The sequence below is a fragment of the Gadus macrocephalus genome, chromosome 21, assembly GCF_031168955.1.
Source record: "Gadus macrocephalus chromosome 21, ASM3116895v1".
NCBI classification, from domain to species: domain Eukaryota; kingdom Metazoa; phylum Chordata; class Actinopteri; order Gadiformes; family Gadidae; genus Gadus; species Gadus macrocephalus.
The window spans coordinates 17789656-17802221 of record NC_082402.1 but is presented as its reverse complement, the minus strand read 5'-3'; the positions used below and the strand labels follow the sequence as shown (position 1 = coordinate 17802221).

At 53.5% G+C, this 12566-nt stretch overlaps 1 pseudogene; it reads left to right on the top strand.

Annotated features, from left to right (window-relative positions):
- Positions 1 to 339: 339 nt before the first annotated feature.
- LOC132450258 (uncharacterized) lies at positions 340 to 11337 on the top strand (annotated as a pseudogene).
- Positions 11338 to 12566: the final 1229 nt, after the last annotated feature.

The following is a 12566-nucleotide window of genomic DNA, read 5'->3' as shown; positions in this document are numbered from 1 at the left end:
AGGCCTGATAAGGGTTCCACGTTCACGCAATGCAATGACCAGGTAGTCGCTTTAACGTAGTCGTGAACCATTATGGATACCTTTATATTTGTCTTTAAGAAGGTTGTCTCATATATGGCTGTAGGTGAGTCTTGAAACTAAGAACTCGAGTGTTTAGCATTACAATTTGTTGTACTAACTTTAACCCTATTGCCACTGTGTTGGTTTTGGCCGCTGTAGTTGTGTTTTAGTAAGAAGTCGTTGAGACTAGTTTCAGTCACAAGGTGACAACAATAGGCGGGTGGAGCTACGGCTGCCTGAGCTACCTTGTGCATTTAAAGGCTAGCTATTATTAGCGTCAAGACCCTGCAAACGAAGACCCGGGAAACAAAGACTAAGGGAGTCTCTCTGTGGGAGTCCCTCGAAGAAGACCAGGGAAGCCACCCTGATTGTAGCTATGCGTCGTACTTCACCCAACGTCAGGATTTCCACTCATAGACGACGCCACCATAGATTCTCTGCTCGGCACAGCAACCCATCCAATCTGTGCCATCCAACGACCCTTGCCTACACTGACCTTGAAGTGATGGGAGGACTCTGGAACTGCCAATCAGCGGTCAAGAAGGCAGACTCCATTTCGGCCGCGTCCCTCATGACCCTCTGCTTCCTGGCCCTGACCTAGACTTGGATCACTCCAGAGAACTCTGCTACTCCTGCTGCCCTCTCCACCGTCTACTCGTTCTCACACACCCCAAGACCATCAGGGCGAGGAGGAGGGACCGGACTCCTCATCTCGCCGATGTGGTCCTACCGGGTCCTTCCACTAGAACACTTGGCCAGATCTGCATTTGTGCTCTTCATTGTTGGGATCTACCGTCCTCCAGGTCCACTTCGTGACTTCTACGACGAGATGGATGCCCTTCTCAGCTGCTTTCCTGAAAATGGCACACCAATCGTTATCCTTGGCGACGTCAACATCCAGAGAAGTTGCACTCACCTGAATTAACCAACTTTTTGCCTCATTTGACATAACACTATCCCCTTCTCCTCCCAAACACAGGGACGGAAACCTACTTGACCTGATATTCACAAGGTCCTGCGGCACCTCTGCTCTCTCTGTTACCCTGCTCCCCATGTCTGACCATCACTTTGTTGCTTTTTCTCTCCCCTTGAAGTCCTCTCGCCCACTCCTCTCTAGTCCCCACATTGTCACCACCCACCATAACCTCAAATCTCTCTCTCCCTCTACGTTTGCCTCTGTTCTGCCTTCACTACTGTGGAGGTGGGGCGGCGTCTGGCCTGCAGGGGGAGTATGGAGCACCGGGTCTGCTGGGGTGATGGAGTCTGATTGCGGACAGGTGTCTGCAATCTGACCCAATCAGGAAGTGCATGCCACGGGCATCCGTGGCATACTGGTGAAGGAGTTGGACTGGTAACTGGAGGGTGGCCAGTTCGAATCCTGAGAAAAATCCACGGATGAGGTGCCCTTGAGCAAGGCATCTGAAACCCTCCTGCTCCCCGGGCGCTGCACCGCGGCAGCCCACTGCTCCGGTAGTGCCGGTGTGCCCCCATGTGTGTGCCACCATGTGTGTGCCACCATGTGTGTGCCCCCATGTGTGTGGACCTCTGTGAGTGTATGTGTTCACCGGCTACCCGGATGGGTCAAAAGCAGAGAATGAATTCCTAGTACCTGTGTACATGGCGAAATTAAATAAAAATAAATAAAAAAAATAAAAATAAAAGAACTGTGTCCTGACTCCGCTGAACCCGTTACACTGGAGCCCAATGTGGGGCGGAGTCAACCATGGATCCATCGTCATTGGCCAGTGTCCTCGGACACCTGGCTAAAACCGCGGAGCGTCAGACCCAGCTGCAGCAAGCCCAGACCGAGGTCCTGGTGCAGCTGGCCCGCTCCTTGGCCACCGACCGGGAGGCCATGCGGGAGCTGCTCGGCTCCGGAGAACGCGGCGGGGAAACTCGACCGTGGCGACATGTACATGTCCCCAAGATGGGGGAGGCAGATGACCCAGAGGCCTTCCTGGAGACCTTCCGGGGGGTGTCCGAGGTCTCAGAGTGGCCGCCGCAGGAGTGGGCCCACCGTCTACTTCCTCTGCTGACGGGAGAGGCCCAGCTCGCGGCCCACAGCCTACCAGCGGCAGCCCAGATGGACTTCGACACCGTCGCCAGGGCTATCCGGGACCGGTTGGGCCTTAACCCGGAGGAACATCGCCGCCGGTTCCGGGCCCTGGCCTTCACCGACGGCGACCGGCCCTTCACCTACGCCCAGCAGCTGCGGGACCAGGCAAGGAGGTGGCTGGGCCCGGGAAAAAACGCACCGGAGGAGATAGTGGAGCAGGTGGCCCTGGAGAGGTTCGTCGAGGGGCTTCCGACCTGAACATCAACCTGGGTCCGGTACCACCACCCCGGGAGCCTCTCGGCGGCCGTCAACATCGCGGAGGGCCACCTGGCTCCCCCTCTGGCGGACCGACGACCGCCGATCCCGAGCCAGCGGACCGGGGCGGCAGCCCTGCAGCGGGACAGGCCCACCCCGGGGCCGAGGGCGAGATGGGGGGGGGGTCCCAGTCAGGAGCAGGCACATAGTGCACCTTCACACCCCATCCCGCAGACTGGCACTCAGACGGCAGGGGAGGCGTGTTGGCGGTGCGGACGGCCGGGCCACCTTCGGCGGGACTGTCCGTTGATGGAGGTGGGCCAGGTCGTCCGCATCACCGGTGCCCCGGTTCTTCCCCACGGTCCCAGCGGGGCGTACCGTATCCCGGTGAGGATACAGCGGGGTACGTACCAGGCGCTGTTGGGTTCGGGGTGTATGCAGACCATGATCCATCAGCGCCTGGTGCGATCCGAGGCATTGATAGAGGCATCGAGCGCTTCGGTGAGATGTATACACGGGGATGTTCACACATATCCCTTGGTCCCTATCGAAATTCGTTATGGGGGGAAAACGCATAGAGTCAAGGCGGCGGTTAGTTCGAGCCTAACGCACCCCCTGATTCTAGGGTTAGATTGGGCTGGGTTTCCAGGGGCGGTTAGCGAGTCTACGGGGGTGCGGACACGACAGATAGGGACATGTAGGTCATGCGCTGTGTTCTGCGCCGATGCAAGGGTGTCCGACGCTGATCAGGAATCGGGGGAGGAGGCGGGAGGTTCTCAACCCGAGGTCCGAGCGCCGAGATTCCCACCGGTGGACGATTTCCCCCTCGAGCAGTCTCGTGACGCTACTTTACGCTCAGCCTTCGACCAAGTGATTTCTATTGATGGTTCGAGGGTACAGCCAGACGCAGTGCTGACTTACCCACACTTTGTGGTCGTTAGGGATAGGCTTTATTGGGTGGGTCGTGACACCGAGGGTGAGGAGATTTTTACCCAGTTGCTGGTACCCAGGAGCCACCGGGAAATGATTTTCCAGGCGGCGCATTACAACCCAATGGCGGGCCACTTGGGGTACGAGAAGACACTAAACCGGATAATGGCTCGATTCTATTGGCCGGGGATTCGGGCGGAAGTGCGTAGGTGGTGCGCCTCCTGCCCCGAGTGCCAGTTGGTGAATCCCCCCGCCATCCCCAGGGCTCCCTTGCGGCCCCTTCCCCTGGTGGAGGCCCCATTCGATCGCGTGGGCATGGACATTATCGGGCCATTAGAACGTTACGCACAGGGGTATCGATTTGTGTTGGTCCTGATCGACTACGCAACCCGATTCCCGGAAGCAATTCCGTTGCGCAATATCTCTGCGAAGAGTGTTGCACAGGCCTTGTTTCATGTCATATCGCGGGTGGGAATCCCAAAAGAGATTCTCACTGACCAGGGCACCAATTTCATGTCACGCACAATGAAGGAACTTTACGGGTTGTTGAAGGTCAAGGCCATCCGCACGAGCGTCTATCACCCAGCCACTGACGGCTTGTGTGAGAGGTTTAACCGGACGTTAAAGTCCATGATCCGGAAGTTTGTACTGGAGGATGCTCAAAATTGGCATCAATGGCTAGACCCTCTGTTGTTTGCGGTGCGGGAAGTTCCTCAGGCTTCCACAGGGTTTTCCCCGTTCGAGTTGCTCTATGGGCGCAGGCCCAGGGGCGTCCTGGACCTCATTAAAGAAAACTGGGAGGAGGGGTCCAGCGACAGTAAAAACGAAATCCAGTACGTCATGGACTTGCGTGCAAAGCTCCACTCACTCGGGGTAACGTGAGCATTTGCACCAAGCCCAGGAGAATCAGAAACGCCTGTACGACAGAGGGACTAGATTACGCGATCTTACACCGGGGGATAAGGTCCTCGTTCTGCTGCCCACCTCTAGCACCAAATTCCTCGCGAAGTGGCAAGGTCCCTTTGTGGTCACACGGCGAGTCGGGGACGTGGATTACGAGGTAGTGCGGCCGGACCGGGGCGACTCCCGACAGATCTACCACATCAATCTGCGCAAAAGGTGGATTGATGTGGTCCCGGTCGCGTTCGCCACGACACTACCGGAGGGAGAGGAGTTCGGACCGGAAGTCCCTACTCCGGGGCCTGTCCCGCCGGTCGGCCGAGGAGAGGATCTGTCGGGGAGTCAGGCGGCGGACGTGGGCCATCTGCAGCTCCAGTTCGCCGACGTCTTTTCGCCCCTGCCTGGTCGCACCCCGTTAATAACTCACAACATCGAGACGCAACCCGGGTTAACGGTGCGGACACGTCCCTACAGGCTGCCCGTCCACAAGCAAGACGTGGTACAGCGCGAATTGGCAGCAATGTTAGAGTTGGGCGTCGTCAAGGAGTCCCACAGTGACTGGTGCAGTCCCGTCGTGCTGGTGGGGAAGCCGGACGGGTCTGTCCGGTTCTGTGTCGACTACCGTAGGGTGAATGCGGTGTCAAAGTTTGATGCCTACCCAATGCCTCGGATCGACGAGCTAGTGGACCGGCTTGGCATGGCCACGTATTATACGAACCTGGACTGCACGAAGGGCTACTGGCAGATTCCGTTGTCTCCAGCAGCCCGAGAAAATACTGCGTTCTCCACTCCGCTCGGTCTTTACCAGTTCAAGGTGCTTCCGTTCGGGTTGTTCGGGGCCCCGGCCACGTTTCAGCGACTGATGGACCGTGTGTTACGGCCTCATGCTGCATATGCTGCTGCCTACATAGATGACATCGTCATCTATGGTGACGAGTGGGGGCAGCATGTGCAGCAGGTGGCGGCCGTCCTTCAGTCGCTGAGACGGGCAGGGCTCACGGCCAACCCGAAGAAGTGCGTGATCGGGCGGAGGGAGATTCAGTATCTGGGGTTCCACCTGGGGCGGGGGAAGGTCCGGCCGCAGGTCGGTAAGACCGCGGCGGTCGCCGCCTCCCCTCGACCCAGGACCAAGAAGGAGGTGAGGCGGTTCCTGGGGCTGGCGGGTTACTATCGGCAGTTCGTGCCGAACTTCTCCGACCTGGCCAGCCCCTTGACCGACCTCACCCGGAAGAGGGCCCCAGATACAGTCCAGTGGTCGGAGCCATGCCAGGTGTCGTTTGAGGCTATTAAAACAGCCCTCTGTGGGGAAGCAGTCCTGTGTGCTCCTAATTTTGCGCTCCCTTTCTCCGTCCAGGCAGACGCGTCGGATAGGGGGTTGGGCGCGGTCCTGACCCAGCAGGTGGAGGGGACCGACCGTCCGGTGCTGTACCTGAGCCGCAAGCTGTCGGACCGCGAGGGTCGATACAGCACGGTCGAGAAGGAGTGTCTCGCCATCCGGTGGGCGGTCGGTGCCCTTCGCTACTACCTGCTGGGTCGCCAGTTCACCCTCTACTCCGACCACGCCCCCCTCCAGTGGCTCCACCGGATGAAGGATGCCAACGCGAGGATCACCCGGTGGTACCTCGCGTTGCAGCCGTTCAATTTCCGGGTGGCCCACAGGCCGGGGGCGCAGATGGTCGTGGCAGACTTCCTCTCCCGTCCCGGGGGGGGGGAGTAGGTTTACGGCCGGATGGGTCCCCGGCCTGTGTCGAGCGGTGGGGGTATGTGGAGGTGGGGCGGCGTCTGGCCTGCAGGGGGAGCATGGAGCACCGGGTCTGCTGGGGTGATGGGGTCTGATTGCGGACAGGTGTCTGCAATCTGACCCAATCAGGAAGTGTGTATTTATGTGCCTGCTTGTCTTTCAGTCAGGGGTTGAGAGAGAGTGAAGGAAGACGCTCTCTGCGAGCTAGAGAGAGCGCCGTATGACCAAGTGACGGACGGAAAGAACATTCAACGTTGTCCTTTTGTGCGTTGTGTTTGTTTGCCTGAAGTGGAAATAAACAGGAGTTCGCTCCATTTCACCTAAGAACTGTGTCCTGACTCCGCTGAACCCGTTACAACTACCTTCTGTCGAACGATTCTCAAACTATCCACCGAGGAATCCTCTGACACTCTGCTATCCTCCCTCTCCTCCTCTTTGGACTCCCTCTGTCCCTTCCACTCCGGACCTGCGTGATCCTCAACCCCCCCCCCCCCCCCTTGGCTGTCTGAATCTTTGCAGACTTATAGAGCAGAGTTGCGGGCAGCTGAGAGGAAATGGAAGAGATCAGACTGTCCTAATGATCTATCTCACTATCTTTTCCTTCTCTCTGATTTCACCTCCACTGTGTCCACATTCAAATCTGCCTTCTACCGCACCAAAATCAGCTCCTCCGCCTCAAACCCCAGGAAACTCCTTTCCTTGTTCTCTTCCCTCAACAACCCTCCCTCCCCTCCACCTCCTTCCTGCCTCACTGCTGATGACTTCGTTACCTACTTTACCCAGAAGGTAAAGGATATTAGCTCCTCTTTTATCCCTGCCTCCATCCCTCCTCCTCCCATCCCAACCACTGTCCTTACCCAATTTATCCCTCTCACTTCCGATGAGGTCAACAGAATAATAACATCTAACCATGCCACCACCTGCCCCCTTGACACTATCCCTTCCTCTCTCCTCCAGGCTGTTTCAAGCAATATCCTGCCATTTCTCGCCGCACTTTTCGGCGTGGTCGCCCCACGTATCTGGGATACGGCCAACTGGATATTGCGAGTGTGGGCAAAAATGAGGGCAAAGGACAGAGGACTAAGAAAAAAGTGAAGTTTTAATGTCTCCAAAACATTCACACAAAAATATAGCAACGTTCCAAACGAAAAGGAGATGACTGCATCGGTCAGCAAACAAAACTAAGATACATAACATAGGATATCATAACCTTTCGTACTGGCCTCACGTCAAGCCAGCACCACTTTCAGCCTCTCTAACACCAAATGAGCAGCCCTTAAATAGGGAAATGCCAATTGGCCCAATCAAGGTCGTATGGGCCAGACCATTAGTAGGGGGGGGGGAACATTCTTCACCTAAAGCTATTTTACTATTACTATACTGCCCCCTACCGGGACGGAAGACCAACTTCCACCAGCCCAATCTAATATATATATACACAAACACACAATATAATAATAACAATAGCTCCAATGCGAGACAGTGAGAAGGGGGAGGATTTCACCTTCTCACATTTCCCACCACCTCTGGAGTTTCGCCAACAGGATGGCGAGACAAAAAGTCTGCCACAGTATTCTGCCTTCCCGCCCGGTACTGCACCGTGAAATGAAATGGCTGCAGTGCCAAGAACCAGCGGGTGATGCGAGCATTCGAGTCCTACATGCTACCCAGCCACTGTGAGGCGCGGTGATCCACAACGAAGGGGTCACGACCCCTGTCTCCCCCTTAGCAGCCTCTGTTACACAATCACAGAAAAGGCCGCTTTACCAAGGGGATCAGTGGCCTGACCCATGTTCATCGCCACATAGGCGCTGCGTGCTTTGCCGGCGAGGTAGGGTACTATAAAGACGGCCCAATCCTCTCTTGGCCAGCCAAAGCCATTGCTAACCTCACAAATGTCATGAGGTACTGCTCAAATGTCCTTATCCTCTTCCAGCCTGGGAATGGCCGCCCTGGGCCAGGTCACGGGCGCTACTGGTGCAGGTGCTGGTGCAGGTGCTGGTGCATGTGCCGGAGCTGGTGCTGGATCTGGTGCAGGTGAAGGCCTCCCGCTCCAAGAGCCTACGCACCGCGGCAAGGTCAAACCCCTCAAGCGGGCCTCCGCTGGATGCCTGGTCCTCACCATGGCCGCATCCTCCATCTCCAGTAGACCCCCTCGGGACAGCCTCTGCTCCATTCGCCACCAGATTCGTCCTCGTCCTAGCTGGCCACCGAGTCCTCGTCTTCCCCCTCGTCTCTCCAGTTTCTCAGATGGCGTCGAAAAAAAGATCCCACCACTGCCACCAAATGTGAGGGACCGGCGTGGTCGCCCCACGTATCTGGGATACGGCCAACTGGATATTGCGAGTGTGGGCAAAAATGAGGGCAAAGGACAGAGGACTAAGAAAAAAGTGAAGTTTTAATGTCTCCAAAACATTCACACAAAAATATAGCAACGTTCCAAACGAAAAGGAGATGACTGCATCGGTCAGCAAACAAAACTAAGATACATAACATAGGATATCATAACCTTTCGTACTGGCCTCACGTCAAGCCAGCACCACTTTCAGCCTCTCTAACACCAAATGAGCAGCCCTTAAATAGGGAAATGCCAATTGGCCCAATCAAGGTCGTATGGGCCAGACCATTAGTAGGGGGGGGGGGAACATTCTTCACCTAAAGCTATTTTACTATTACTATACTGCCCCCTACCGGGACGGAAGACCAACTTCCACCAGCCCAATCTAATATATATATACACAAACACACAATATAATAATAACAATAGCTCCAATGCGAGACAGTGAGAAGGGGGAGGATTTCACCTTCTCACAGTTGTCCTTTTGTGCGTTGTGTTTGTTTGCCTGAAGTGGAAATAAACAGGAGTTCGCTCCATTTCACCTAAGAACTGTGTCCTGACTCCGCTGAACCCGTTACAACTACCTTCTGTCGAACGATTCTCAAACTATCCACCGAGGAATCCTCTGACACTCTGCTATCCTCCCTCTCCTCCTCTTTGGACTCCCTCTGTCCCTTCCACTCCGGACCTGCGTGATCCTCAACCCCCCCCCCCCCCCCCTTGGCTGTCTGAATCTTTGCAGACTTATAGAGCAGAGTTGCGGGCAGCTGAGAGGAAATGGAAGAGATCAGACTGTCCTAATGATCTATCTCACTATCTTTTCCTTCTCTCTGATTTCACCTCCACTGTGTCCACATTCAAATCTGCCTTCTACCGCACCAAAATCAGCTCCTCCGCCTCAAACCCCAGGAAACTCCTTTCCTTGTTCTCTTCCCTCAACAACCCTCCCTCCCCTCCACCTCCTTCCTGCCTCACTGCTGATGACTTCGTTACCTACTTTACCCAGAAGGTAAAGGATATTAGCTCCTCTTTTATCCCTGCCTCCATCCCTCCTCCTCCCATCCCAACCACTGTCCTTACCCAATTTATCCCTCTCACTTCCGATGAGGTCAACAGAATAATAACATCTAACCATGCCACCACCTGCCCCCTTGACACTATCCCTTCCTCTCTCCTCCAGGCTGTTTCAAGCAATATCCTGCCATTTCTCGCCGCACTTTTCAACTCCTCCCTCACTTCAGGCATTGTTCCAGCGTCTTTCAAGACTGCCAGAATAAACCTCTCCTCAAAAAACCGTCCCTTGATACCACTGACATTCAGAACTACAGACCGGTACGTCTTCTTTCATTCCTCTCTAAAGCACTGGAATGTGCCATCGCTAACCAACTGTCCTACTGTCTCTCATCTAGCAACATGCTTGACCCTCACCCATCAGGCTTCAAGAAGGCACACTCCACTGAGACGGCTCTCCTCGTGGTGACTGAGTCCCTCCGTGCTGCCAGAGCCTCGTCCCTCTCATCGTTTCTCATTCTCCTCGACCTGTCCGAAGCATTTGACACGGTGAACCACCAGATCCTCCTTGCCACTCTCGCTGAACTTGGCATTGCTTAATCTGCCCTTTCCTGGTTCACATCCTACCTGATGAATCTCAATTATCAGGTAACATGGAATGGCTCCTTGTCCAAACCTTTCACACTTGAAACCGATGTCCCTCAAGGCTCGGTACTGGGGTCTCTTCTGTTCCCACTCTATACCAGATCCCTAGGCTCTGTAATTACATCACACAGCTTTTCCTATCACTGCTATGCTGACGACACTCAGCTATTTCTCTCTTTCCCCTCATCTGACAAAGCCCTGATAGCATCACGCATATCTGAATATCTGGCAGACGTCAGCACTTGGACCACTGCCCATCACCTGAGGCTTAACCTCAACACGACTGAGATCCTCCTAATGCCAGGGAAAGATTGCCCACACATGGATTTACTGGTCACTGTTGAGAACATCACTGTATCTCCTTCTCCAACTGCCAGAAACCTTGGTGTGGTACTGGACAATCAGTTATGCTGCACTGCAAACATCACTGCGGTGGCCCAATCCTGCAGATTTGCACTTTACAACATCCGCAGGATCCGGTCATTCCTCACAAGGGAAGCAGCTCAGCTTCTAGTCCAATCACTGGTCATCTCCTGCCTCGACTACTGCAACTCGCTCCTGGCTGGACTCCCTGCCTCTGCGATTAAACCTTTGCAGCGCATCCAGAATGCGGCAGCGCGTCTCGTGTACAACCTACCGATGTTCTCCCATGTGACTCCCCCCTTCCGAGACCTCCACTGGCTCCCTGTAGTAGCTCGCATCAGATTCAAGATGATGGTACTGCCATACAAGGCAGTCGATGGAACTGCCCCAGCCTACCTCCAAGCATTGGTAAAGCTACACACCCCAGCTTGATCCCTCCGCTCAACTAGCTCAGCTGGACGTCTGGTACCGCCATCGCTAAGAGCAAGCAAAGGTCGATCAACAAAGTCACAACTTTTCTCTGTTTTGGGACCTCAGTGGTGGAACGAGCTCCCTGCCGATGTCAGGATCGCAGAGTTGCTCACCAGGTTCCGCAAAAGACTCAAAACTCAACTGTTCAGAGTTCACCTCGACTCTGCATAGCTAGCCAGCCCCTTCCGGCCACCATTGTATGTTGCACGTCCTGGCACTTAATGTACGCACTTTCTATATCTACATTGCACTTATTCATAGTACTTAATTGTGTAACATCAGCAGTAGCTGCTAGCATTGCTGTACAAGGGGAATGGGATAGCCTAGCGATGGTTAGTACTTGCACTTGGCTCTATGAACATCTTTACTGTACTGACAGCGATATATTTTTTCACTTCTTATGACAAATGTACTTATTGTAAGTCGCTTTGGATAAAAGCGTTTGCTAAATGCCCTAAATGTAAATGATGGTTCTGCGTCAGGTTTATGTGTCGCTATGCATGTCCGTGGTAAAAGAGAACAAATTGTTGGTCTTTGTCAGTGCATGCTATATATTTACAATTGGTCTACTGCTAGAATTTTTGAGTATGGTATGGATTATGGAAGTTTGAAATTTGAATACGACTCAAACAATGTGCAAAAAAAAAACAGAAGATAGGCCGCTAATAGGTCGTCGTTGTCCATTCCATTCCATTCGAAGTCTATGATGAACGAACACAAAAAGTCGCCACTTTTTACAGATTACAAGAAAGTAAAAATAAAGTTTACGGCTATGATTTTTTACATACAGAGCGTATTGCCGGAAATTATGCAGTTAGTAGATAGTAGTGGGTACCAACTTGAATATATTACATTATTGACACTATATATAGATCCATATAATACATTATCGACACCTTAATCGTGATTCGAACTCTGAACCTAAGGTTCACCAGTAGAAGGCATTATCCCATTGACCCACTGACAAACCTGTAATGTAGCCTCATTCACATGGTGAAAATGTCTATTGATAAGCACACAACATCCAGAAAACTCTAAGCACACATTTCTCAAGTGATTAAGGGCTTTCTTAGAAGAGTACAGATCTGAAAATTTGCGCAACCCTAACCCTAACCCTGATTCTAGAGATTAAAATTATGAAAGAATTTTGAGTCCAGGTCAAACTGGTGAGGAGAAATAAGCTTCATTCATGATTTTTTTTTTTAAATAGCGCCAACTATGGATGTAGTACCACAAATGTGGGTTTATGGGTAGTGGGGTTATTGGTAACCATACCTGAATATTTCAAGAGTTTTCAACTTACGGTATAAGCTGCAGTATGACTTGTTTGACACATCTGCAATGAAAAAAAATATGTTACAGAAACAATAGGGGACCCCTAATAAAAGAACAAGACAAATGTACATTAATGGGATGAAGTAGGTGACAACAATTAGACGGTGTTTTGAGAACAGACTCGAAAGTGGAAAGGGGGTCAAAATGACTTATGTCTGGTGGGATGGAGTTCCAGAGGTGGGGGGCCGATGGGCTGAAGGCCCCAATCCCACTGGTGACCAGGCGGGCAGGGGGCACAGCGAGCTGAGTGGAAGAGGAAGACCTCAGAGTGCGGGGGTGCGCTGGAGCACATGAGTTCACATACGTTAGGAGGAGCAGGTTGTGGAGGGCCTTAAAGGTGAGGAGCAGGTTGTGGAGGGCCTTACAGGTGAGGAGCAGGTTGTGGAGGGCCTTAAAGGTGAGGAGCAGGTTGTGGAGGGCCTTAAAGGTGAGGAGCAGGTTGTGGAGGGCCTTACAGGTGA